The sequence below is a fragment of the Ahaetulla prasina genome, chromosome 6, assembly GCF_028640845.1.
Source record: "Ahaetulla prasina isolate Xishuangbanna chromosome 6, ASM2864084v1, whole genome shotgun sequence".
Lineage (NCBI taxonomy): Eukaryota > Metazoa > Chordata > Lepidosauria > Squamata > Colubridae > Ahaetulla > Ahaetulla prasina.
The window spans coordinates 102,107,873-102,133,210 of NC_080544.1; positions in this window are offsets into that span (position 1 = coordinate 102,107,873).

A 25,338-nucleotide genomic window follows, 5' to 3' on the forward strand; every position below is an offset into this window, starting at 1 on the left:
CACCTCTATAACTGTCTGGTTTGATTCTGCAACCCAACAAGATAGACACAGACTTCAGAGGATAATTAGAACGGCAGAAAAAACAATTGCGACCAACCTGCCTTCCATACTGCATGTTAGGTTCGGGAAGTAACGAGGCTGGAGACCAGGGTAGTGACAACAGCTCTTTAATATAGGGTGAACCCAGCAACAGGCTGGGGGAAAAACCTCTCCTTTTATACAGTTCTGCTGGAGGCTTCGTCCAATCAGCAACGTGCTGATTTCCCGCTCAAATATTTAAAGGTACAAACATGAATACATAACACTCCTCCCCTCCCAGAAAACACTTTGCCTCTATTTACATATTTATTTACATGTTATTTTTCGACGTAGTCACGCAAATAACCTGGGCGTCTCCTAGTTCTTTCTGACCTGCGCGGTTCAGTTCTGGGTGGTGTTTTGAGCTGGTCGGAGGGGCTGTTTTCTCCTCCCAGCTCTTTCTCTGGGCCAACGGGCTCCGGATTATTGGCCGACTCTTTTTCTTGGCCATCGGGCCTTGGATTAATTTTGGCATTTTCCCTGTTGCTTCCCTCGGGGACCTGATGGCGTCGCTGGAACTCTGGGACCTCAGCTAAGTCTTGCGCCTCCCCCGGGTCATTGTCAGCTGTGGATTCAAAGTGGTATTGGTCATTATCTGTCTCTTTTGGTTCGGTTTGGTCAGTTATCCGTTTCCTTAACTGATCTATGTGGCGCCGCCACACTCGGTTGTCCGGTAGCTCTACCACGTATGATTTTGGGCCGGTTATCTTTATTATTTGTCCTGCGAACCAACTAGGGCCGTCCCCATAGTTTCGGGCCCACACCCGGTCGCCTATGCTCATTTCCCTTGTCTTTTCTAGTTCCCCCTTGTAACCCTCGGGTGTGTAATGGGGGTTCAAGCGGTCAAGTGGGCACCGGAGTTTCCGTCCCATTAGCAATTCGGCTGGGCTTTTCCCGGTGGCCGTGCTTGGGGTTCTGTGCTGGACGGCTAGGAAAAAGTCTATTTTTGTTTGCCAGTCTCCTGGCTTGAGCCTGGACAATGCCTCTTTAGCGCTCCGGACGGAACGCTCTGCAAGGCCATTCGTCGCAGGGTGGAAAGGCGCGGAGAGGGCATGTCGGATGCCCTCCTCTGCCAGGTATTCTTCAAACTGGGTTGCCGTGAATTGAGGCCCATTGTCGGACACCAGAGTGTCCGGCAACCCGTGAGTTGCGAATAGGTGGCGCAGGGTTGCGATTACTGCTTCGGCCGTAGTGGACTTCATGAGTATGATCTCCAACCATTTGGAAAATGCATCAACAACCACTAGGAACGTTTGGCCGTGGAAAGGACCAGCAAAATCAATGTGGATTCTTGACCAGGGGCCCTGGGGCTTTTCCCATTCTCTGACTGGGGCCGTTGGGGGTAGGGGTCTGGACTCTTGGCAGGCTTGGCATTTCCCTACCCTCTCAGCAATCTCTGCGTCCATGAGTGGCCACCATACATAGCTTCTAGCTAACCCCTTCATCCTTACGATCCCTGGGTGACCCTCGTGGAGGAGGTCCAATACCTTTCCCCTTAGCTTATCAGGAATTATTACACGATCACCCCACAACAGGCACCCCCCTTGAGCCGAGAGCTCATCTCGTTTTTTAACAAATTCTTTGAACCGTTCGCCCGGCGCAGCGGGCCACCCTCTCTGTACCCAACCGAGTACAGTCCTTAACACAATGTCCCGGTATGATGCCCGAGCCACTTCCTTAGATGTGACTGGGCCAGAGTCCAACGAGTCAATAAGTAGGATGGGCGTCCGCGGGTGGGGTCTTGATCGCCCCTGGTAGTGGGCATCGGCTTAACGCGTCTGCATGCCCCACTTCTTTTCCTGGTCGATGCTGCAGCTTGTACGAGTAAGCGGCTAAGAATATAGTCCAACGGGTCAAGCGTGGCGAAAGTGCCACAGGCGTTGGGCGGTCGCCAGCCAGTATCCCTAGTAGCGGTCTGTGGTCAGTCACGATTTCAAAATTCCGCCCAAAGACATACTCGTGGAATTTTTTGACCCCTGACACAATGGCTAGTGCTTCTTTGTCTAATTGGCTGTAGTTCCTCTCTGGGGAGGACATCGTTCTAGAGTAGAACGCTATGGGGGCTTCTGTGCCGTTTGGAAGTCTATGGCTGAGCACAGCCCCCACCCCATAAGGGGAGGCATCGCAAACCAGTACTAGGGGTAATGAGTCGTGATATTGGATGAGCAGGCTATCACTTGAGAGCAGGTTCTTTACTGCTTCAAAAGCCCTATTTTCTGACTTTCCCCAAGACCAAACAGTATTTTTTCCTAAGAGCCTATGCAGCGGTTCCGCAACGGTTGCTTTGTTCTTTAAAAAGACCGCGTAAAAATTAACCAATCCCAGGAATGCCTGCAGCTCTGCTTTGTTTTTGGGCGCTGGAGCCTTCCTAATTGCCTTAACCTTGCTTTCAGTAGGGTGAATTCCTTTCTTGTCTATCCGGTAGCCCAAGAAATCGACGGATTCGACCCCGATCTGGCATTTGTTTGTCTTGACTTTTAGTCCGGCTGTCCGGAAAATGCTCAAGACCTTTCTTAACCGCTCCCCCAATTCCTCCATGTTCTCCCCTGAGATGAGGACGTCATCAAAGTAGGGAACTACCCCTGGGAGCCCCTGCAGTAGTCGTTCCATTAGGTTTTGGAACAACCCTGGTGCCACACTGACCCCAAATTGCAATCGGGTGCACTTGAATGCCCCCCTGTGCGTTACAATTGTTTGGGCTTCGGCTGTGCGGGCGTCTACGGGCAGTTGCTGGTAGGCCTGGGCCAAGTCTAATTTCGCAAAGACTTGCCCATGCCCCAAAGAGTGCAGTAAGTGTTGCACCACGGGAACCGGGTAAGCGCTTTTCTGTAAGGCTTTGTTAAGCGTCGCCTTGTAGTCAGCGCAAATTCTAATTGACCCGTCCGACTTTATTGGGGTGACGATTGGCGTCTCCCACTTTGCGTGATCGACTGGCACCAAAATCCCCTGATTTATGAGCTTGTCCAGCTCCTTATCGATTTTCGGTTTTAGGGCAAAAGGGACTCTCCTCGCCTTAAGCCTAATGGGTGCTACCTGGGGGTCTAAGTTGAAGGAAATAGGGGTCCCCTTGTACTTGCCCAGGCAGTCCTTGAAGACATCTTCGAACTCGTTAAAAAGAATGTCTTTCAAGTTGCAGTCACTTCTGTAGATGCCAGTCACTCCCATGCCCAGGGCACGAAACCAGTCTAGCCCCAACAGGCTGGGCAGAGTTCCTTCGACGATCGTGATGGGCAGGGTCTTCTTGTGAGGGCCGTACTCGACTCGGACGGAGGTGGTCCCTCGAACAGGGATGCGATTCCCCTGGTAGTCGTGGACTCGTAGTCGTTGTGCTTGCAGGTGGCGCGACGGACGGCAGCGACTTCGCCAAAGTGTCCCAGGACATGATGGTGATCGCTGATCCGTGTCTACTTCAAGCCGCACCGCACTCCCTCTATTTTTGGCCTGGTGAAGATCTTCTTCTCCACTTTGGTCGAGGCGCGCCTATGACCACAGTTGTTTGGTTGGAATCCGCGCCTTTTTGTTTGAGCCAATCGCGGGTCGCCTTGCCGATTCCGCGCCTGATTGGCCGATTTGAATTTTCGGCGGGAAGGTTGGGCGCTCGACAAACTTGAGCTAGGTGCCCTTTCTTCCCACACCGACATGTCGCGTCTTTAAAGTTGCAGCGTTGGCGCTGGTGTTGACCCCGCAGCTTCCGTGATTCGCCTCGGTCCCCTTTGTCGCTGTGCGGCAGACCCTTCCTCGTCTTCACCGTCGGATTCGGTCTGAACCTCCTCCTGGTGCACCGGAGTTGCCTTCGCGCTCGCCTTTTGTGGGACCGGCTTCTGTAGCGTCTCTGCCGCTTGGGAGGACATTTCATGTGCTCTGGCTTCGTCCAGAGCGTTGGCCAGCGTTAGGTTGCTCTTTGCTAGCAGCCCTCGCCGCCGCAAACGGATGTCTTTGACCTCGGATGAGTTGCTCGAGGAGCACCTCGCCCAGGTCACGGTATCCGCAGTCCTTGGACGCTCTTCTTAGGGCGGCCATGTAGTCACCTATGGACTCGCCCTCCATCTGCCTTCGCTCTCCGAATTCAAACCGCCGCACGTACTTGGACGGCGTTGGTGCGAAGTGATTTTTTAGTAATGTCTGTAAAGTTGGCCACGACACCGACTGCAACGGCGTTGGCTCTGCCAGGGCTTCCGCGATGTCGATGACCTCCGGACCGCAGTGGCTTAAGAAATAAGCCCTTTTTCGGTTGTCTGGAACTCCGTGCAGTTCGTTGGCTTCTAGGAAACTCTCGAAACGGGTCATATACGTTCCCCATTTCTCCTTAGCCGGGTCGAACGGTGCGGGCGGAGTGTAACTGGCCATCTCCGCTTTTCTGCCCTGTATTTGCTGGGTTCGGGTCTATCGTGCTTCAGCTCGGTTCTGGTTCTCCTCAACCTCGAGATCCCATCCTCGTCGCCAATGTTAGGTTCGGGAAGTAACGAGGCTGGAGACCAGGGTAGTGACAACAGCTCTTTAATATAGGGTGAACCCAGCAACAGGCTGGGGGAAAAACCTCTCCTTTTATACAGTTCTGCTGGAGGCTTCGTCCAATCAGCAACGTGCTGATTTCCCGCTCAAATATTTAAAGGTGCAAACATGAATACATAACACTGCACGAGTCAAAAAGAGGGCTGTGAAAATATTTACAGACCCCTCACATCCTGGACATAAACTGTTTCAACTCCTACTCTCAAAACGATGCTATAGAGCACTGCACACCAGAACTAGACACGAGAACAGTTTTTTCCTGAATGCCATCATTCTGCTAAATAAATACAGTAATTCCCTCAACACTGTCAATCTATTTACTAAGTCTGCATTACTATTAATCTTCTCATCGTTCCCATCACCCATCTCCTCCCACTTATGACTGTAACTTTGTTGCTTGTATCCTTACAATTTATACTGATATTGATTAATTGTAGCCTGTGACTATCATTACATGTTGTAAGTGATGTACCTTGATGAAGGTATATTTTCTTTTATGTACACTGAGAGCATATGTACCAGGATAAATTCCTTGTGTGTCCAGTCACAATTGGCCAATAAAAAATTCTATTCTGTTCTGTTCTATTCTATTCTATAAGCAAGCAAACAAATGGATTTTGAGCTGTCCAACAAGGAGATGAGGATGATGAGGATGAGGATGTTATCCATTCAATCATGTTCATTCAATTCAATCTTGGTGATTCTATGGGCCAAGTTTCTCCCCATCTGATTTTGCATACTTTGAGTTGTTCTATGCTCTGGCTGTTCTTGTTAACTCTGATTGTGACAACTGGCTTGTATTTATGATGGTTGCAGAGGTCATGTGAGCACCTTTTGTGACCTTCTGACAAGCCAAGTCAATGGGGAAGCCAGAATCACTTAACAACTGTGTAACAACAACTTGGAAGGGACCTTGGAAATCTTCTAGTCCAACTGTTGCCCAAATGGAATACCCTATACCAGGGGTTTGCAAACTTGGCTCTTTTAAGACTTGTGGACTTCAACTCCCAGAGTTCCTCAGCCAGCAAAGCTGGCTGAAGAACTCTGGGAGTTGAAGTCCACAAGTCTTAAAAGAGCCAAGTTTGCAGACCCCTGCCCTATATCATTCCAAACAAATGGCTATCCAATCTCTTCTTAAAACCTCCAGTGCTGGAGCACCTACAACTTTTGAAGTAAAGGCGTTGCACTGATTAATTGTTCTCACTGTCAGGAAATTTCTACTTGGTTCTAGGTTGCTTCTCTCCTTGGTAAGTTTCCGTCTGTTACTTCTTGCCTTGCCCTCAAGTGCTTTGGAGAATAGGTTATCCCCTTTTTCTCTGTGACAGACCCTCAAATATTGAACATGTATCATGTTACCCCTGGTTCTTTTCTTTGTTAGACTAGACTTACCTAATTATCATAGAATAGAATAGAATAATAAAGTTGGAAGGGACCTTGGAGGTCTTCTAGTTCAACCCCCTGCTTAGGCAGGAAACCGTACACCACTTCAGACAAATGGTTATCCAATCTCTTCTTAAAAACTTCCAGTGTTGGAGCACCCACAACTTCAGGAGGCAAGTTGTTCCAGTGATTAATTGTTCTAACTGTCAGGAAATCTCTCCTTAGTTCTAGGTTGCTTCTGTCCTTGATTAGTTTCCATTGCTTCTTGTCCTGCCCTCAGGTGCTTTGGAAAATAGGAAAATTGACCCCCTTCTTTGTGGCAGCCCCTGAGATTTTGGAACACTGTTATCATGTCACCCCAGTCCTTCTTTTCATTAAACTAGACATACCCAGTTCCAGCAACCGTTCTTCATATGTTTTAGCCCCCAGTCCCCTAATCATCTTTGTTGCTCTTCTCTGCACTCTTTCTAGAGTCTCAACATCTTTTTTACATCATAGTGACCAAAACTGGATGCAGTATTCCAAGTGTGGCCTTACCAAAGCATTTATAATTCCTGCAACTGTTCATTGTACTGTACATGTACGTTCAATTCATCCTCAACTGTATTGTTTTAGTCTCCATCCCCCTAATTGCTCATCTTGGCACTTTTTCCAGAGTCTCAACATCTTTTTTTGTATCGTGGTGACCAGAACTGGATGCAGAATTCCAAGGGGGATCTTGTCAAGTTATCCAGTTTTAAGCCACATCAAATGAAACCACTTTCCAAAATCAAAATCAAAATAGAATCAGTTTATGATGACTAGATGAGTTGCCCTCAGCCCAAGAAGGTGTAACGTACGGCAGTCCTTTGTGAGCAATCGGAAATATAAAATATAGCTAAAAGTAAAAAAAGAGTAAAAATGCTCTATTAACTAGCTGTGAAAGATGTGTATGCCTGCAATCGTAGGGCAAATTGCAGAACAAAGTTTTGACAGAATCATAAGAATCTCGGCATGGATGCAAGGAAAAAGAAGAAGTTTAAACCCTCGTGTTTGTGGAGGAAATATTTGAAAGTACCCTGCAGTTTCCGCTAATGGCTCAGAAACCAGAGGAGATCTTAGTGTGCTTTCCATACGTTTTTGGTTTTTTTTGTTCCATGCACTGTGCCATGATCAATAACAGAAGAACTCGTTCTTTCATTCGACAACTATTACATCTCAGCATTATTCAGAACTTGCCCCTTAATTTCCTGGTGTTAACTTCAAACGATTCTTTCAGGTAACTCGCCTTTCTCCCTAGAAGGGATAATTCACAAGGTTTCCATATGGTACGAGGCACCACAAAAATGCATGCTTCAAATGGGACTTCCAATAGACTAGAATCCGGTGTTTACAGAGTCCTTTGGCTCTCAGCAAGTCAGACTGCACACTAAGCTCTGAGTTTCAAACATCTTCTCTGAGCTTCATTGCCAGCCAGAATAATCGTGAATCCGGACTTAGTGGCTCTGATAAAGCTCCGCTATCCAAATGCGAACCTGATCTTGTCATGTTTTGTCCCTCTTGTCTATTTGCCATGGAATCTGACCTCTGGTCAGTTTTAGTTTATCGCATTTTCCTCAGGTTGTTGGGATGTTTATCTGCCTGCTTCAGGATCTCTAGTCAGGTATCCCTTCATAGGCTAACTCAGCCAAGCTACTTATGTTCAGTCAATCTGGAAATATTTTTGTGGTTTTATCAATTAGCTAACAAACAGCTGCGATATAAGGATATCTGCAAGAGGGACCTAAAGGCCCTGGGAATGGGCATTAACGACTGGGAAACCTTGACCTCCGATCGTTCAGCTTGGAGGCTAAAGACGCAGCATGGTGTCGTGTCCCCCTCCCCGTCCGACGACCAGGTCAAGGAAGTCCATATCAAACGTGGCAATGAAGCCTCTGCAGCTTGCCAAATTCCTTCGAGGTTTCTCAGGGCAGGCAGGAGTCCAAGTTGTGACTTCAGCGATAAAGTCCGATATCAGCAAACTAGATGAGACTTTGCTTGACTCAAGGTTGGAATGCCAAAAGCAGGTCCTTTATATAGGCTGTGGGGTGTGGCTCCACGACTCAGCATTTATCCAGGCCTGCCCCACCCTTCCTTCTGCTGGTGTCGCCTCTCAGATCTCTGGAAGCAAGGGTCCACCCACCCTGAATTGTCTTCAGCTGGATCTGCTGTCAGCATCTGGGAAAGGGAGGGGTCAGAGGGAGTAGGGCGTAGTAATTCCAGCACCTGGCTGGCTTCCTGCTCTGAAAGCTGAGCCAAAGGAACACACGCTATATGAGTGAGGTTTATCAGGCTTGTCCTTTCACTCCTGGAATCCTCTCCGGGCATGGGGCCAGGGCCGGGGGCTGGAGGCATGACAGGCCATTCATCTTCATTATCAGACTCGGAGTCTGATAACAGGCCCAGTTGGAGACGGGAGGGGCCCGGCTGAGGAGAGGAGGGAGGACGAGTCACAACACATGGCCTCCTCCAATTCGAAGAGACATTTGTTCAGCAGGCTGAGGCAAAGAGGCAGTCCCGGAACCAGCAAATCTGGGAACTGGGCAGGGGACGAAATGTATCTGCCCTCAGTGTGGAAGGGATTGCCACTCTCGAATTGGCCTTTTTAGCCACACTAGATGCTGTTTTAGAACCTCTTTGCAGAGCACGATACCATAGTCTTTTGAGACTGAAAATGCCAATGCCAATGAACAAAGCTTCACTTTGGGATTTATCCAACTATTGTTTATTCCATTACACACACACACACACATACACACACTTGATACTACCAGATTCTTACAAGAGAGAGAGTATGTATGGGTTTTTTAAGTGTTATGTACCCAATTCAATATATCCAATATATTTTATTTTTTTTATCTCACCTTTCTTACATTTACAAATAACTCAAGATACCAGACAGATCCAACATACCTTTCCCCTCCTACTTTCCTCACAACAACAATCCTGTGAGGTAACTTGGGCTGAGAGAGAGGGACTGGCCCAAAGCCACCCATCCAAACTCGATTGCAGAAAATATGACTTCAGCAACAGAGTGGTCAATGCCTGGAATGCTCTACCTGACTTTTTTTTTTTTAAATTTGAATTTATATCCCGCCCTTCTCCGAAGAGTCAGGGCGGCTTACATTGTGTTAAGCAATAGTCTCATCCATTTGTATATTATATACAAAGTCAACTTTTTATTGCCCCCAACAATCTGGGTCTTCATTTTACCTACCTTATAAAGGATGGAAGGCTGAGTCAACCTTGGGCCTGGTGGGACTTGAACCTGCAGTAATTGCAAGCAGCTGTGTTAATAACAGAGTGCATTAGTCTGTTGAGCCTCCAGAAGCCCAGACTTCATTGTTACAGCCTCAAACCCTCACAGCTTCAACCTTAAACTGTCTAACGTGGACCTCACCCCATTCCCAAGGGGTCCGTAAAGGGGGTGTGCATAAACGCACCAGCGTGCCTGCCATCTTACTGTCCCCATTTATCTGTACTTACTTCCTATTTTATGTTTATGTTTATACCTATACCTGCTATCTTGTACATGTTTGACAAAAAACCAAACTGGTTTCCATGTCTAAGATGGGATCTGAACTCATGATGTGCTGCTTTCTGGTCTGGTGCCTTAACCATGAGGCCACTATATTATGCTGGATGGATCCATTCTATCCTTTGGAATTCTTCCACAAACTGCTGATAAAAGATATAGAACCACATTTTCAGACTTCTACTTTTTTAAAGGAATGACAATGAAAAGCTTTCCAGCTGGGCAAATTTTATTAAATACTAAATTTAATAAAATAATAATAATATTGACACTGGTTTTAATGGGCTGGCTTAATTATTATTATTATTATTATTATTATTTAAATTTTTATACCGCCCTTCTCCCGAAGGACTCAGGGCGGTTCACAGCCAGATAAAAATACACAATAATATTACAATATAAATACAATTAAAATACAATTAAAAAACTTATTCAATTGGCCGAGATTAAAAATTTAGGATAACTAATAAAAAACCCATTAAAAAACCCATAAATTTAAAAACTAATCCAGTCCTGCGCAGATGAATAAGTGAGTTTTAAGCTCGCGACGAAAGGTTCGGAGGTCCGGAAGTTGACGGAGTCCTGGGGGGAGTTCGTTCCAGAGGGCGGGAGCCCCCACAGAGAAGGCCCTTCCCCTGGGCGTCGCCAGACGACACTGTCGCGCCGACGGCACCCTGAGGAGTCCCTGAGGAGTTAATACCAAATACCTCTATTGCGTTTATCCAGAAAATCTACATCAGTTATGGAAAAAGAAGTTCCCGTCAGCTGTTCATGAGCACTACTGTTTTTCATTACAAAAACTGACACTTTCCCTGATTTGCACATATTTGTTTTATATTTTAGTGTCTTCATTAAGACACAACAAGTTCATTTACTGGCACAGGTTTATCATGAAGTTTTGCCTGCCAACACACATCCGTGTGTTGGTCTAGTACTGAATGAACAGAAGTAGAAAAGCAATGAATTGATACCTGGCATACATGGATAAGGGGACGACAGAGAACAAGGTGGCTGGATGGAGTCACTGAAGCAGTCGGCATGAGTTTAAATGGACTCCAGAGGATGGTAGAGGACAGGAAGGCCTGGAGGAATGTTGTCCATGGGGTCGCGATGGGTCGGACACGACTTCGCAACTAACAACAACAACAAATACATGGATAAACAGTGGCACTCTGATTCCCATTACTGATTTAATTTACCAAGAATCTGGTAAATTAATGGCCAAAGCTAAATTGGTGCTAGATAAAGAGTCAATGGAATTCATGTTGAATTCATGACACAAGAGTCATGCTGGACTCTTGTAGGAGTGCAAAGCTTCAAAACTGATGACACATTTGACTCCACCTTTCAACTCAACCTGCTTTTCTCCTGCAAAGGTCCAATCATTGTCTCTTGTTCTACTTCATATATTTATTTATTTATTTTATTAGATTTATAGACCGCCCTTCTCCCGAAGGACTCAGGGCGATGTACAGCCAAGGTAAAAAAGAAACAATATACAATTAAAAGTAAATTAAAAAACTTATTATACAATTTGGCCGAAAATTAAAATGGTTAAAAATCTAAAAACCCCAGTTTAAGACTTAAATAAAATTTAAAATTCGAAATCTAGACAATTTAAGAAAGCCCCGCGCGAACAAACAAATATGTTTTCAGTTCGCGGCGAAAGGTCCGAAGGTCAGGTATTTGGCGTAAACCAGGGGGAAGTTCATTCCAAAGAGTAGGAGACCCCACAGAGAAGGATCTTCCCCTGGGGGCCGCCAGCCGACACTGCCTGGCAGACGGCACCCTGAGAAGTCCCTCTCTGTGTGAGCGTACAGGTCGGTGGGAGGCATGAGGTAACAGCAGGAGGTCCCGTAAGTACCCAGGCCCCAAGCCATGGAGTTTCAAAGTGTTTGTTAGGAACTGGCTTCTTATTTTTGTGTGGGATGGTGATAGAGCCAGAAAAATGCTGGATTTCTGTAAGGTTTCCATCAAAAACTAGAATGGTCCCCTACTAAGCAGTGTAGATTAAACTCTTCAGAGGGAAGTTTTTGGGGATTGATTGAGTGCTACCTAGAACTTGACTCAATTTGCTAATTAAATAATTTATTTAGTTTGTTTATGTTATCTGCTCATTTTATAGTGGTTTTTATTACTTCTATTTTATTGTAAGCCTCCATGAGTTATGTTATGTTATGAGTCAATTACGGTTCAGTAGCATGTAAGTTTGATCAATCAATATATAATTATCCAAGGAAGGAGAAGTCTGCCCATTTATTACTATAATAGAATGAAATAGCATTAGACAGTATGGGAAATCTGCTGGATTTCATTTAACTTAATGTATATTTCCAAACTCATGCCGAAGGGCAAAATATACCTATGCTTTTTTTAAACAACCTTTCTTTCTTTTCCTCTCACTAAGTTACATTATTTATAATTCGGTGTAAATAATTACATCTTAATAAAGAAGCTGGCTGGGGTGACTGACTGGGCTACTTACTCTCTCTCAGGCCTAGGAAGGAGGCAATGACAAACCACTTCAGGGGGAAAAAAATGCCAAGAAAACGGCAGGAACGTCAAAAGAAGTCAATACCGATTCAGAGGCATCAAAAATAAACAGATAAATGATTTTAAAAATTGAAATAAAACCTCTGATGCTGACCATAAGATACAATGGGAATATAGAGGAAGATGCATTTCTTCAGATGCTGAGTTGTGAGGTATATTTTGAAGTCTTCATACAATGCTTTAGAACAGGGGTCTCCAACCTTGGCCACTTTAAGACTTGTGGATTTCAACTCCCAGATTTCAACTCCCAGCTTTGGTGGCTGAGGAATTCTGGGAGTTCAAGTCCACAAGTCTTAAAGTGGCCAAGGTTGGAGACCCCTGCTTTAAAAGAGTGCTTTTTCTTCTTGCATAACTTTTTTAGTGGGTATTTATTTTATATATTTGGATTTTTTTATTGGATTATTTTTAACTATTGCGAGCTGTTGTGGTCCACATAGGCAGGATGGGTGGCCATACAAATCAATCAATCAAACAAACAAACAAATTTAAAGAGGGAAAGCAAGCTTACACATATTTTTAAAAATATAAGCCAAATTATTTCAGAATAAATCACCGCCTGGGGCCCCCCCTCTGAAGGAGATGGGTGGTTAAAATATATGAAATATAAGCAAGCAAGCAAGCAAACAAACAAACAAATGAATAAAAGGATATAATTATGAGGGGAGGGGAAACTTCCAAAACTGTGATAGATAAGCTTGGGCAATAAATTTTCAGCATTTCAAGAATTGTTGTAGACAGATCCTGTTTTTCTGTCAGTGAACTGTTCTTGGTTTCAAGCCAAAAGGAAATAACATCTCCGATCTCTTCGCATAAGATAAATATGGTTTAAGTTTGGCTACATGCAGTGATGGGATTCAAATAATTTTACAACCGGTTCTCTGCCCTAATGACCAGCTGGGTAGGCGTGGCTCAGTGGTCATGTGACTGTGGGCGTGGCCAACTCAACATCGCTCACCTCGATGGGTGCTTCGCCTTAGCTGTTACAATGTAATAAAGGTTAACCAGAGAGGCAGTTTCTGTAAGCAGGGCAATAAAGATTAGGCTAGAAACAACACAAGAATGTTTCCTTCCTGCCTTCCTTACAGGATTAGCCCTATAAAGTGGAAAAAAACAAAATAAGATTTCTTCCAACAACCAGTTCTCTGAACTGCTTAGAAAGTTAACAACCGGTTCTCCCGAATAGGTGCGAACTGGCTGAATCCCACCACTGGCTACATGGTACCCTAGAATTAGTTCAAATATCCTGTTTGTGATGTGACTGTTTCTTGGTGAAATATCTTCTATAGCAGTGATGGCTAACCTTTTTGTCATTGCGTGCCGAAAGTGCGTGTACGTGGGCCTGCACCTCCACCCATAATGCAATGCATATGCGACGCTCCCCCTGCCCCTGCGCATATGCGTGCGCCACCTCCTGCACCACGTTTTGGGCCTAGTAGGCCTCCCTTCAGCCCCCGTGGCCCATTTTTGGTCCCAGGAGCTGCAGCGAGGCCTGCTAGCCCAAAACAGGCCATGGGAGGGGGGGCACCATGCCCCCATACTCTCCCCCACCCCACACATGTGCACATGACCCCCCGCACCCTCCGTGCATGTGTGCGTCTCACGCAAATGCATACGCACATGCATGGCAGAGCCGGAGACCCAAAAATCAGCTGGCTGGTATGAGGAGCACACGCATTGGGCATGGAGCTGAGCTGGTTAACAGCTTGCGTGCCCACGGAGAGGGCTCTGCGTGCCACCTGTGGCACATCTGCCATAGGTTCACCATCATGGTTCTATAGGAGCAGGACTGTTGTGTCTGCGCTCCCCGAGCCGGGGCCCCTGCTAGAAAGTGACTTGAAAAGTGAGGGGGAAGGGCCATCAGGACTTACCTTGGGAGCACCAGCTGAGTACCCTGGCTCAGCTCCAGGAGCGAGAGGCAGGCCAGGTAGAGGAGATAGAATAGAATAGAATAATTTAATTTCTATACTGCCCTTCTCCCGAAGGACTCAGGGCGGTTTCCAGCCAGGTAAAACACAATAAAACATACAATATACAGTAAAAACCCATTTAAAAAACCTATTCAATTTGGCCCATTAATTAAAATACACATTAAAACCATAAAAACCCAATTAAAATGGCTAATAGTTTTATGCCAGTGCTGCACGGAAGAATAAGTACGTCTTCAGCTTGCGGCGAAAGGTCCGGAGGTCAGGGAGCTGTCGAAGTCCTGGGGGAAGCTCATTCTAGAGGGTAGGTACCCCCACAGAGAAGGCTTTCCCCCAGGGGGTCGCCAGCCGACATTGTTTCGCTGACGGCACCCTGAAGAGGCCCTCCCTATGGGAGCGCACAGGTTGATAGGAGGCAAATGGTGGCAGCAGGCGGTCCCGTAAATAACCCGGTCCTGAGCCATGGAGCGCTTTAAAGGTGGTAACCAACACCTTGAATTGTACCCGGAAGACAATGAGGCCTCCATCCCCTGACTCTTCCCCCCCCGGCCACGCCTCCAGACCCAGCTGATGGCAATCAGGCCTGGCTGGACCCTAGGTTTCGTAGGCAGGAGAGGCGGGAACAACAGAAGCAGGGGTGGGGCAGGCCTAGGAAGTGCTGAGTCATGGAGCCACACTCCACAGGATATAAAAGCAGCAAGGGCTGCTATGCCTCTTTGTAGCAGGCAAATCAACTGCTTGACTAGAGCTGAAGTACTGTTTGTTGACTCATTGGCATCAAGGGAGATAACAGAGACACTTGGCAGATGCTCTCTAATTTGCTACCAGAGCTGATAGTGCCGTCTAATTAAGTCATCGCTCGGACGGAGGCGAGGGGGACAGAACAAGGACTGGGAGAATATCTTACAGTAGTCCTTGACTTACATCCATTTATTTATTAAGCGTTCAAAGTTACAATGGCATTCAAGTGCAACTAGTCGTCGCACTTACAACTGTCAGAGCTTCCCCATGATCACAAATCCAAGTTTGGGTGCTTGATAACAGGCATGTATTTATGACAGTTTCAGCATCCTAGGGTCACAGCAGCTTCCAACAAACAAAGTCAATGGGGGAAAGCCAGATTCGCTTAACAGCATTAGCACTTGGACTTATATACCGCTTCACAATGCTTTTACAGCTCTCTCTAAGCAGTTTACAGAGTCAACATATCTGCCCCCAGAAATCTTGGTCTCCATTTTACAGACTTCGGCAGGTTGGAAGGCCGGGTCAGCCTTGAGCCAGTCAAGATCGAACTCTTGGCAGTGGGCAGAGTTAGCCTGCAATACTGCATTCTAACCACTGCACCACCACAGATCTTAACGAGATCTGTTTCACTTAACTGTGGCAAAAAAAAAATCCTAAAATCAGACATGGCTTACTTAACAACTGTCTTGTTTAGCAATGGAAATTCTGATTTCAATTGTGGTTGTAAGACAAGGATTACCTTTATAATAGCTGGCTATAGGTATGCGATCTGCTCAACAGGTTGAGCATGCACATTTGCACAAAAAACTTAGTTTTATTAGTATTAAACCTGCTTGGTTTTTTTGTTTTTTGGGTTTGTTTTTAGCATTGAAAACTCAGACCACTTTGTTACTTTTTCATTCAGTATATTGCATGATGGATTCATTCAGTGGCTTATTTTGTGCTGCGATCCCCAGGCTGTTCTGATAATTTGTGGTTCAATGTGGAGTTCAGAAAACGGGTTAAGGACAAAACCTGACGAAGTGCATTGTGTGGCTCCGCCCATTTTGATTTATATCATTTTGCTGCTTCTCTTAAAATTCTTAGACTTTGGGTCATTCCGACTTGATGTCTTCCAAATGTATTAAGGCTGCAATTTACAAAAGGCTCGATCTGCAGGGCCCTCAGGGCTCCCTAGGAATTCTGGGAATTGTAGGCCAAAAGAGGGTGGAAGGCACTAATTGTGCTGCCTTATATGCAACCATTGCCTGTAACAACATAGTAAAAAGCTTCAGTCCCAGGATGGTTCTAGATAGAATAGCGTTTATTTATTTATTTATTTATTTTATTAAATTTTTATACCGCCCTTCTCCCGAAGGACTCAGGGCGGTGTACAGCCAAGATAAAACACGAAATATACAAGTTAAAACATTTAAAACCTAGCAGATTACAAAAAGGCTGATAATTAAAATTTAATTTTAAAATTTTAGAAAAATTAATAAAACCCCAAATTAAAATTTGACACTATTATGCCAGACCCGCTTGAATAAATAGGTGTGTTTTGAGCTCACGACGGAAGGTCCGAAGATCAGGCACTTGACGTAAGCCAGGGGGAAGTTCATTCCAGAGCGTTGGTGCCCCCACAGAGAAGGCCCTGCTCCTGGGGGCCGCCAGCCGACACTGTTTGGCGGACGGCACCCTGAGGAGGCCCTCTCTGTGAGAGCGTACGGGTCGGTGGGAGGCATAAGGCATAGCATAGCATAGCATTTATTTATTTATTTATTTTATTAGATTTTTATACCGCCCTTCTCCCGAAGGACTCAGGGCGGTGTACAGCCAGATAATAAAAACCCACAATATATACATTAAAACAGAAACTTAAAACCAAGCATATTACAAAGATGGCCAAAATTTAAAAAATTTAAAACCCTAAAATTCATAAATAACCCCAATTAAAATTTAATAAAACTTTTAAGCCAGTCCCGCTTGAATAAATAAATGCATAGCATAGCATAGCATAGCAGCATAGCATAGCATAGCATAGCATAGCATAGCATAGCATAGCATAGCATAGCATAGCATAGCATAGCATAGCATAGCACAGCACAGCACAGCACAGCATAGCATAGAATTATTTATTGGCCAAGTTGATTGGACACACAAGGAATTTGTCTTGGTGCATATGCTCTCAGTGTACATAAAAAAAAGATACATTTTCTTTCATAAAAGAAAAGATAGATTGCAAATTCAGCTACTCCATATATTGGAAAGTAAATAAACTGAGTCACACAGAAGAAATCTTTGCTAAGGTCCTTTCCCAGGACAAAAATAACCTCTTTGAAAGTCTGGAGCAATCAGACTATAAACTTCTGTCATTTAGTTCAGGCTTTTGATGCGACCATTCATGACATAAAAGAAGCTGTAATGAATTGTTTACCGTGAGCAGTGAAGCAGGATACAGGTAAGAGGAAACCCATAGCTTTTTCAATTATTCTTCATGGGTTTTTTTTAAAAAGCAAAAAAATAAAAACAACTTCCTCTTCTTGTCTAATCTTTCCCCTTTTCTTTAAATATATTTAGATACATTGTCTTGCTTTGTATTATTTTTAGCAACTTAACATATGGTTATTGGACTCACTTATCAAAATGGGTATATATTGATTTTTCACTCCCAAGCTTAATAAACAGAATGACGTTCAATAGATTCGAATTACTTTTGTATTATGTTGATGATGCAATTTGCATGAAATCCATACAGAGCAGAGAAGTTGAGTTTATTTTATTGGATCAGAAATTCTGGACAACAGAGCCATGTCTTTGATAAAACTAAAAATGTCAGACAAAGGACACCTGCTGGATAAAACCTAGCAGCTTCCTTTGGAATGTATTTCCTGCACTTTCATTCCTTCCATCCACTATTGGGATCTAAGAACAAGAGAAAGTTGGATAAGTTGACCGTTTTCACGGGAAGGTAACTATTACCCTCTTCTTCTCTATGACATCTCCTTCCTCCAAAATACTGGGAAAAAACATTATGGCAATTCTTTGCAAAACTTTTTTTATATTTCATTTATATGACCACCCACGATGGGTGGTGGCATATAGGTTTAAAGCCACATTTAACCATCTCAACCATGATGCTTAAGGTCAAAACAATAAACGCAACTCATAAAATCTTTGCCTAACTTCCTGGCCAAAACACCTGGGAGAACAAGCATGTTTTTAATGATTTACAAAAGACTAACAGACCATTTGGATCGCCAGTGGGATGTTATTTTCACAGAGCAAGCACTGCCAGAGAGAAGAGACATAACTCCTGGGTCTGTCAAAATGGCGTCTTTTGATTGAAGGTGCCTTGTTGGATTTGGTGGGCCAAGCAAGAAACAACGGGAGAGAGGCAGTCTTACCAATTGCTGCACCTTTTAAAAGCCATGAAGCTGAAAAATAATGCCAACCTGGTATTCATTTTCTAAGAAGCTTATTCTTCAACTAACCCTGAAAGAATATCAAGAAATGGGGGGGTGGGGAATTCGCACAACCCTAAAGATTCAAATGATACAGAATGGCAAAGATGTTTGAATGCATTTTTTAACATTTTAATTTCTTATACTGGTTCTTGAAAAAATTGAAATCGCAAGCAGTTTTGCTAAAACTGAAGGCAGTTGGTAAAAATGCCACAGTTAATATTTAGGCAATGATATAAATATCATTTCCTCCTGTGTGGTTTTTTTTTTCCTTATAAAAATCTCTAAATTTATCATTATTTATTACGGGGATTTCATTTCAAAATTCAAACCTGTGGAATAGAAGTGTGATTTTATTTCCTTTTTTAAAAAAGCAGTGATCTATCTATCTATCTATCTATCTATCTATCTATCTATCTATCTATCTATCTATCTATCTATCTATCTATCTATGTCTTTGTTATTCGGGTTTTCTCCCACGTAAAATTGGAAGAGAAAACCCGAATAACCAAAGACCTACATACAAACACCTGCGAAAACCTCAGAAAATATATATATATATATATATATATATATATATATATATATATATATATATATATATATATATATATATATATATATATATATATATATATATATATTTTCTGAGGTTTTCACAGTGTTGTATATAAATCTTTGGTTGTTGGGTTTTCTCCGTGTAAAATTGGAAGTGTCTTGGCGATGTTTGACGAAGTCTCATTCGTCATCTTCAGGCTTCAGCTTCGTGCTTCTGGGAGCAATGTGTGATCGCAGCTGTTTCTTCCTTTTAACTGCTAGATTAAACTGCTTTTAACTAGCAGTTAAAGGAAGAAACAGCTGCGATCACATTGCTCCCAGAAGCACGGCTGAAGCCTGAAGATGACGAATGAGACTTCGTCAAACGTCGCCAAGACACTTCCAATTTTACACGGAGAAAACCCGAACAACCAAAGACCTATATATATATATATATATATATATATATATATATATATATATATATATATATATATATATATATATATATATATATATATATATATATATATATAAAAAATACTCCTCTCCCCTGTGCTTTCAATAAATTATTTATCCTATTGGTGAGCCCTAAGAATCTTTAAAATGTACAATACAATTAGGTTAAGTGTAACAATTCTACCGAACTTTCCACATCTAAATAAATATACTTTGTGTTGTTGTCTTTGGGATGTTGGGCAAGAAACCCGAGAGCAAATTTCAGACTTAAGAAAAAAGGAAGATGGGAGGGGGAAGAAGAGAAAAAGAGATTATCTGTCAAGGGTATATACATGGATGCATGCACCCACCGCCACAATGTTATTCTGTATAAGTTATTTGATTGCTCTTCATAGTCTTTTGATTACAATTGGCATTTAGAGAGTCAACCACACACCTTTCCCTACGATGCCGTGTCTTCCTGTTCGCCTTATCTGTGGCTGTGATGCCGCACAGCACTCCTATTTCTTTTCTTGTGGGTTTGTGAGGTTTCCTTGATGTTTGTGACAGGCCACGATGGGAGAAGCTTTTATCACGGTGGGGTTTGGAGGCCTCCGTAAATTGAAAATTGCAAATGAAATCCACTGGGCTTGAATTCATCAGCTATTATGTCAGATGACCTTTGGCAGCTGCTGATAAAAATGAGAGAATGTTAGCTCTGATCCAATTTTCACCACTAACCATTCCTTTTCAAATCCATTCACCGCCAGGCAGCCGACGCATGGGAAGTGAAAATGATAGGGTTTCAAGAGAGCTGTATTGTATTGCAGATTAAGATTTTTTTTTCTCCCCTTATTTCTAGAGGTCGCCCCCCAGGCCTCTGTCTGGTGTCTACCTATTGTCCAATCAGTTTCAATATCTGCTTCAGAGGACATGCTAGCCATCCTTACAGATAAGTGCTTACAGGAGAAAATAGTTGGACTTAATAGTTTTGCTTTGGAAGCGCCAAGGGTCACAGTGTACCAATATTGACTGGCACATGTTAGTTTAATCTGACATCCTCAAGAATGTGACACTAGATTCTTTCAGGGTTGTTGATCTCTAGAAGATTCCTCTTTATTGTTCCCAGCTCCAGGGTTCCAGAAATGTTATTAGACCGTGGTAACTATTTTATATTCATGAGTTACAGATAGTCTCAAACATCTATCCAAGCAAAACAGGTACAACCTTAAGCTCATGGAAATTGATAAATATACCAACTTATAGTAAGAGCGAGAGGAATTCTGCTCCCGCCACAGCCCTTTGCCCTCCAAGAAGTCTATTTCCTACTGAAGTAGAAATGGATTAATCATAGGAGGATAGAAAACATATATTTACTTAACTTCCAGTGAGTGTTAGAAAAATAAATAGATATTATCCTTCAAACGTTCCCGTTTAAAGAAGTGAACAAATGATCACAGTTGTATACATTTTGCAGGATTTAACCTTCCGGTATCCCTCAACCCAGTTTATGACCTTTAAAATTTTACCCATCAAAATATCAACAAGAAAGAAAGTAGTGGAATATAAAACATTAGACAAGCTGTACAGGAAATCAACCTCTATTAAACTCACCGCTAACCCTTGGCTCATGAATTCTCAATTAATCCCCCAAACAAGGTTGTTATGTGGATAAAACAGAATGAAGCCACTCCATAAAGTAAAGCTTTAGATTAATTAAATTGATTAATACCACATACCACTCCTACTGAAAGGGTCCTTTGGGATTTCTCTGTTGATAATGTAAATAGGTCTATTTCCATAAAACCCCATCCATTCCTATCCAGTCTCCTCCAACATCATCATGCGGAATACAAGGGCCAATTTAATTTAAGCTCTTCATAAGGCCTATGCACTGGGAAGACATGACTTGTCCTGAGACTGATGCACAGACACTCATCCCATAAAATTTTAAGTACCGGTCTGAGATGTTCTCATGATTATTCACTCCAATATAGATAAAAAATAAAATCATGAACAGAGGCAATCCTTGGCAATTTGTGGACTTCAATCCCAGAGTTCCTCAGCCAGCTTTATTGGGAATTGAAGTCCACAAGTCTTAAAGTTCCCAAGGTTGGAGACCCTTGGTCTGATGTATTTGAAAATGTGACCATCACAGCAGTTGATAAGGAACATCCTTATGTGAGATGGTGTGTGTGTGTGTGTGTGTGTGTGTGTGTGTGTGTGTGTGTGTGCTAAAGACATTAGTAGATAGAATCTGTATGATATGAGTAGACTGGGCTCCAAAGGAGGGGTCAAACGCATCATCAGTCTGGAGTTCCTTCACACCCACAAGTGATCTAAGTCCAGTCCACCTTAAATTCCACTGACTTTTATCTGCCATCAATTTGCCTTTCCTGTTAGTAGTTCAGATTCTTGCAGAGAGCTTCAGCTTGAAATAAACCTATAGATTCATTTGAACTGCCTGGACTCCTGATTTCCCACGCTTGTCAGAATCCTGATAAACTGCTACTTTGGTTATATCCTGCATGACAACTGTCTCCTTTTTTTTTTTAATGTGGCTGATTTTCTTGTTGAATATTTATTATTGTTCCATGCTGTCCAGAGTCTCATTGGTTGAACTGGACAGCTTTGTAAATGTTGCAAATAAATGAACAAACAATTAAAAAATAGGTTAGAAAAGAAATCTCAGCAGTTTTTACTGTATGTTATTGATATTGCAAATATACCAGGGGTGAAATCCAGCAGGTTCTGATAGATTCTGGAGAACCAGTAACGGTAATTTTGAGCAGTTAGGAGAACCAGTAGCAGAGATTTTGAATAGTTCAAAGAACCCACAAATACCACCTCTGGCTGGCTCCAGAATGAGGTGGAAATGGAGATTTTGCAATATCCTTCCCCCAGAAGCAGGGAGGGAATGGGGATTTTGCAGTATCCTGCCCCTGGAATAAGGTGGAAATGGAGATTTTGCAGTATTCTTCGGGGTAGAAATGGAGATTTTGCAGTATCCCTCCCCTGCCATGCCCACCAAGCCACACCATGCACACCAAGCCATGCCCACAGAACTGATAGAAAAAAAAATTAAACTTCACCACTGAAATATACTTACTAATTAAGATAATCAAAAAAGGTAGGTACTATGAAAAATGTATACAAAAAAATAGAGCCATGCATGCTAAGGACAATTAGCTAGAACAATTGTTGATAAGAAAGACAAAAAAGTCTGTGTAATGGACATGGCAGTTCCTAAAAGTGGCAGAATGGAAGACTGGAATGGAACACTGAAGAAAATAACCTGCAAATAGAAGTAGAACCACTATAGCAAAAGAAGAAGAAGCTTCTTGGATGAGAAGCGAAACATCTTCAAAGAAAAAACAAGAAAGTCCAGTTGCCTCCTGAAAAAGCACCTTTGGGACAACCATGAGCTGGGTGACTGAGAATCTCTACAGACTTTTAGCCATACAATTTGGGATGAGCCCCCTTTGGAATGGTGCAGGAGTAGGAATGGATTTCCAGAGGAAAAATTGCAAACCACAGGAACCAGAAGCACTGCTTAAGTGACTCTGAGGACACAGGTAAACCTCCAAGTGCTTCAATGACCCTCTAAAAGGATGCAAATGACCAGCTGTCTGCAAGGAATATAAATCCTTCCATTCTCCAATATTCTGACAGAGATGAAGAAGCTTCTTGGATAAGAAGCGAAAACGTCTTCAAAGAAAAACTAATAAGTCCAGTTGCCTCCTGAAAAAGCACCTTTGGGATATAGCAAAAGAAAGAATAGATAGCACAGTATCAATGGTAATAGATGCCTAGGGAGCAATCCCAAAACATAAACCAGTCAAATCTTCCTATGCTACGTGACCGATTCTGATTGGCCTTCCAGATCTGGCCCTCCCACCATGGTATTATTCCCTGAACCAACTTAATACTTATTAATATACAATGTACTTGAGAAAAATTTAGCACTCTTGCTTTCCCTTAAGATCTTTCTACAACCTGCATTTTGAGTAATGTCTGGCAGTTTGGACTAACCACTGCATGTGTTGTTCCTTGCACTCCTGAAAAACATCGATTGATCATCCCTTCTTGTAGTTCATATCAAATCTGTTACCTTTGCATGCGTGTATGATAGAGGCACAATGTTATGTCAGCTTAGATATACTGTAATTCCTAATTTGGGCAAGAATTGTAGTGTATTGTGCACTTATATCCACAAAATATCTGTCGTTTCTTCACATATCCATTGTGCGTGTATATATGTATTTGTTTGTTGTAAGAAAAGTTAGTGAATTGGATTTATTACAATTGGATTTATTAGTTTATGCTATCTTCAGGTTGAATATTACTCAGAGCTGAGTTCCAGTACCATCACAAAAGAATAAAATTACAAAAACTATAGACATAAAAATCCATGCATGTCCTTCCCATCCATATAGATACTCATTAAGTAGTGCCAGGCATAGCATGAGGATGCATGGCTTTTTAATTGTGTAAGTGACCAGTGTACTGGAATCCAAGTGGATCGCAAACTGCTATGACTCCCTTGTGTGATATGAGGACAGAAAATGCAAATAGGGTTTCAATAAAAACAGTTTGCAAATCATAGGAACTCATAGTTCCACTTCTTCCATTACATTAGTCAGACTTCACTCCTAGTGTGACTGTCAGTTTGATGCAGTGCAGTTTAAACATAAGGCTAGAAACTGGAAGGTTGTGAGTTCTAGTTGTATTTTATGCCCAAAGTCACCTGGGTGACCTTGAGCCAGTTCCTCTCTCTCAGCCCTAGGAAGGAGGCAATGACAAACCAATTCCACAATTTTGCTGAGAAAACTATAGGGACTTGTCCAGGCAGTCGTCAGGAATCAAGACTGATTGAAAGGTAGCCCTTCCTTCCAAAAAATTCCTCAATGTTTATATTGTTTCCTGGACTACCCTGAGGGAAATTCAGACGCTTCAGTAGAAGAAGTGCAAATATGGGTGCTGAGAAGAGTTAGTGGATTGTGAAATTAACAAAGATGGAAGAACATGGATAAGTTTATCCATGGGAGAAGACAATTGATGGAGGATATGACAGAACAGTTCAAGAATCTGAAGGGATGTCACAAAGAATAGAATAGAATTTTATTGGCCAAGTGTGATTGGCCACACAAGGAATTTGTTTTGGTGCATGTGCTCTCAGTGTACATAAAAGAAAAGAAAAAAAATACCTTCATCAAAGGTACAACATTTACAACACAAATGATGGTCATAGGTTCCAATTTAACCCTTAATGATAGCAACAAAATGTTACAGTCATACAGTCATAAATGGAAAGAGATTGGTGATGAAAACGATGAGAAGATTAATAGTAGTGTAGATTTAGTAAATAGTTTGACATTGTTGAGGGAGTTATTTGTTTAGCAGAGTGATGGTGTTGGGGAAAAAATTGTTCTTGTGTCTAGTTGTTCTGTTGTGCAGTGCTCTGTAGCGTCGTTTTGAGGGTTGGAGTTGAAACAGTTTATGTCCAGGATGTGCGGGATCTGTAAATATTTTCACAGCCCTCTTCTTGATTCGTGCAGTATACAGGTCTTCAATGGAAGACAGGTTGGTAGCAATTATTTTCTGCAGTTTTAATGATCCTCTGAAGTTTGTGTCTTTCTTGTTGGGTTGCAGAACCAAAGAGGCATAATTTGTTTATTATTGTTCTGTAGTAAAGGACAAAAATGACAATCATAAAATACAGAAAGACAGATTCTCGGAATTTTAGGACACACTTCCTCATCTACAAGTATTTTGGTAAGGGAGCTATCAGTTCTGGAAGAGGGAAGTGAATTGTAAATGGCTTCAAGTAGTCGTTGATTAAGTATATCTCAAGGTGGATTCTTACAAGGAACAAGAGTTTGGACTCCATAGTGCAGGGGTCTCCAACCTTGGTCCCTTTAAGACTTGTGGACTTCAACTCCCAGAGTCCCTCAGCAAAGCAAAGCTGGCTGAGGAACTCTGGGAGTTGAAGTCCACAAGTCTTAAAGGGACCAAGGTTGAAGACCCCTACCATAGTGTATATGTCTCCTTCCAACTCTATGACTTTAACCCTTTAAAAACATGAAAGAATGGAAAGAAAGGAAAAGAAAGAAGAAGAAAAAAGAAGGAAAAAAAAAAAAAGATTGGTGTTCCCAAATGATCTCAAGACTGGAGA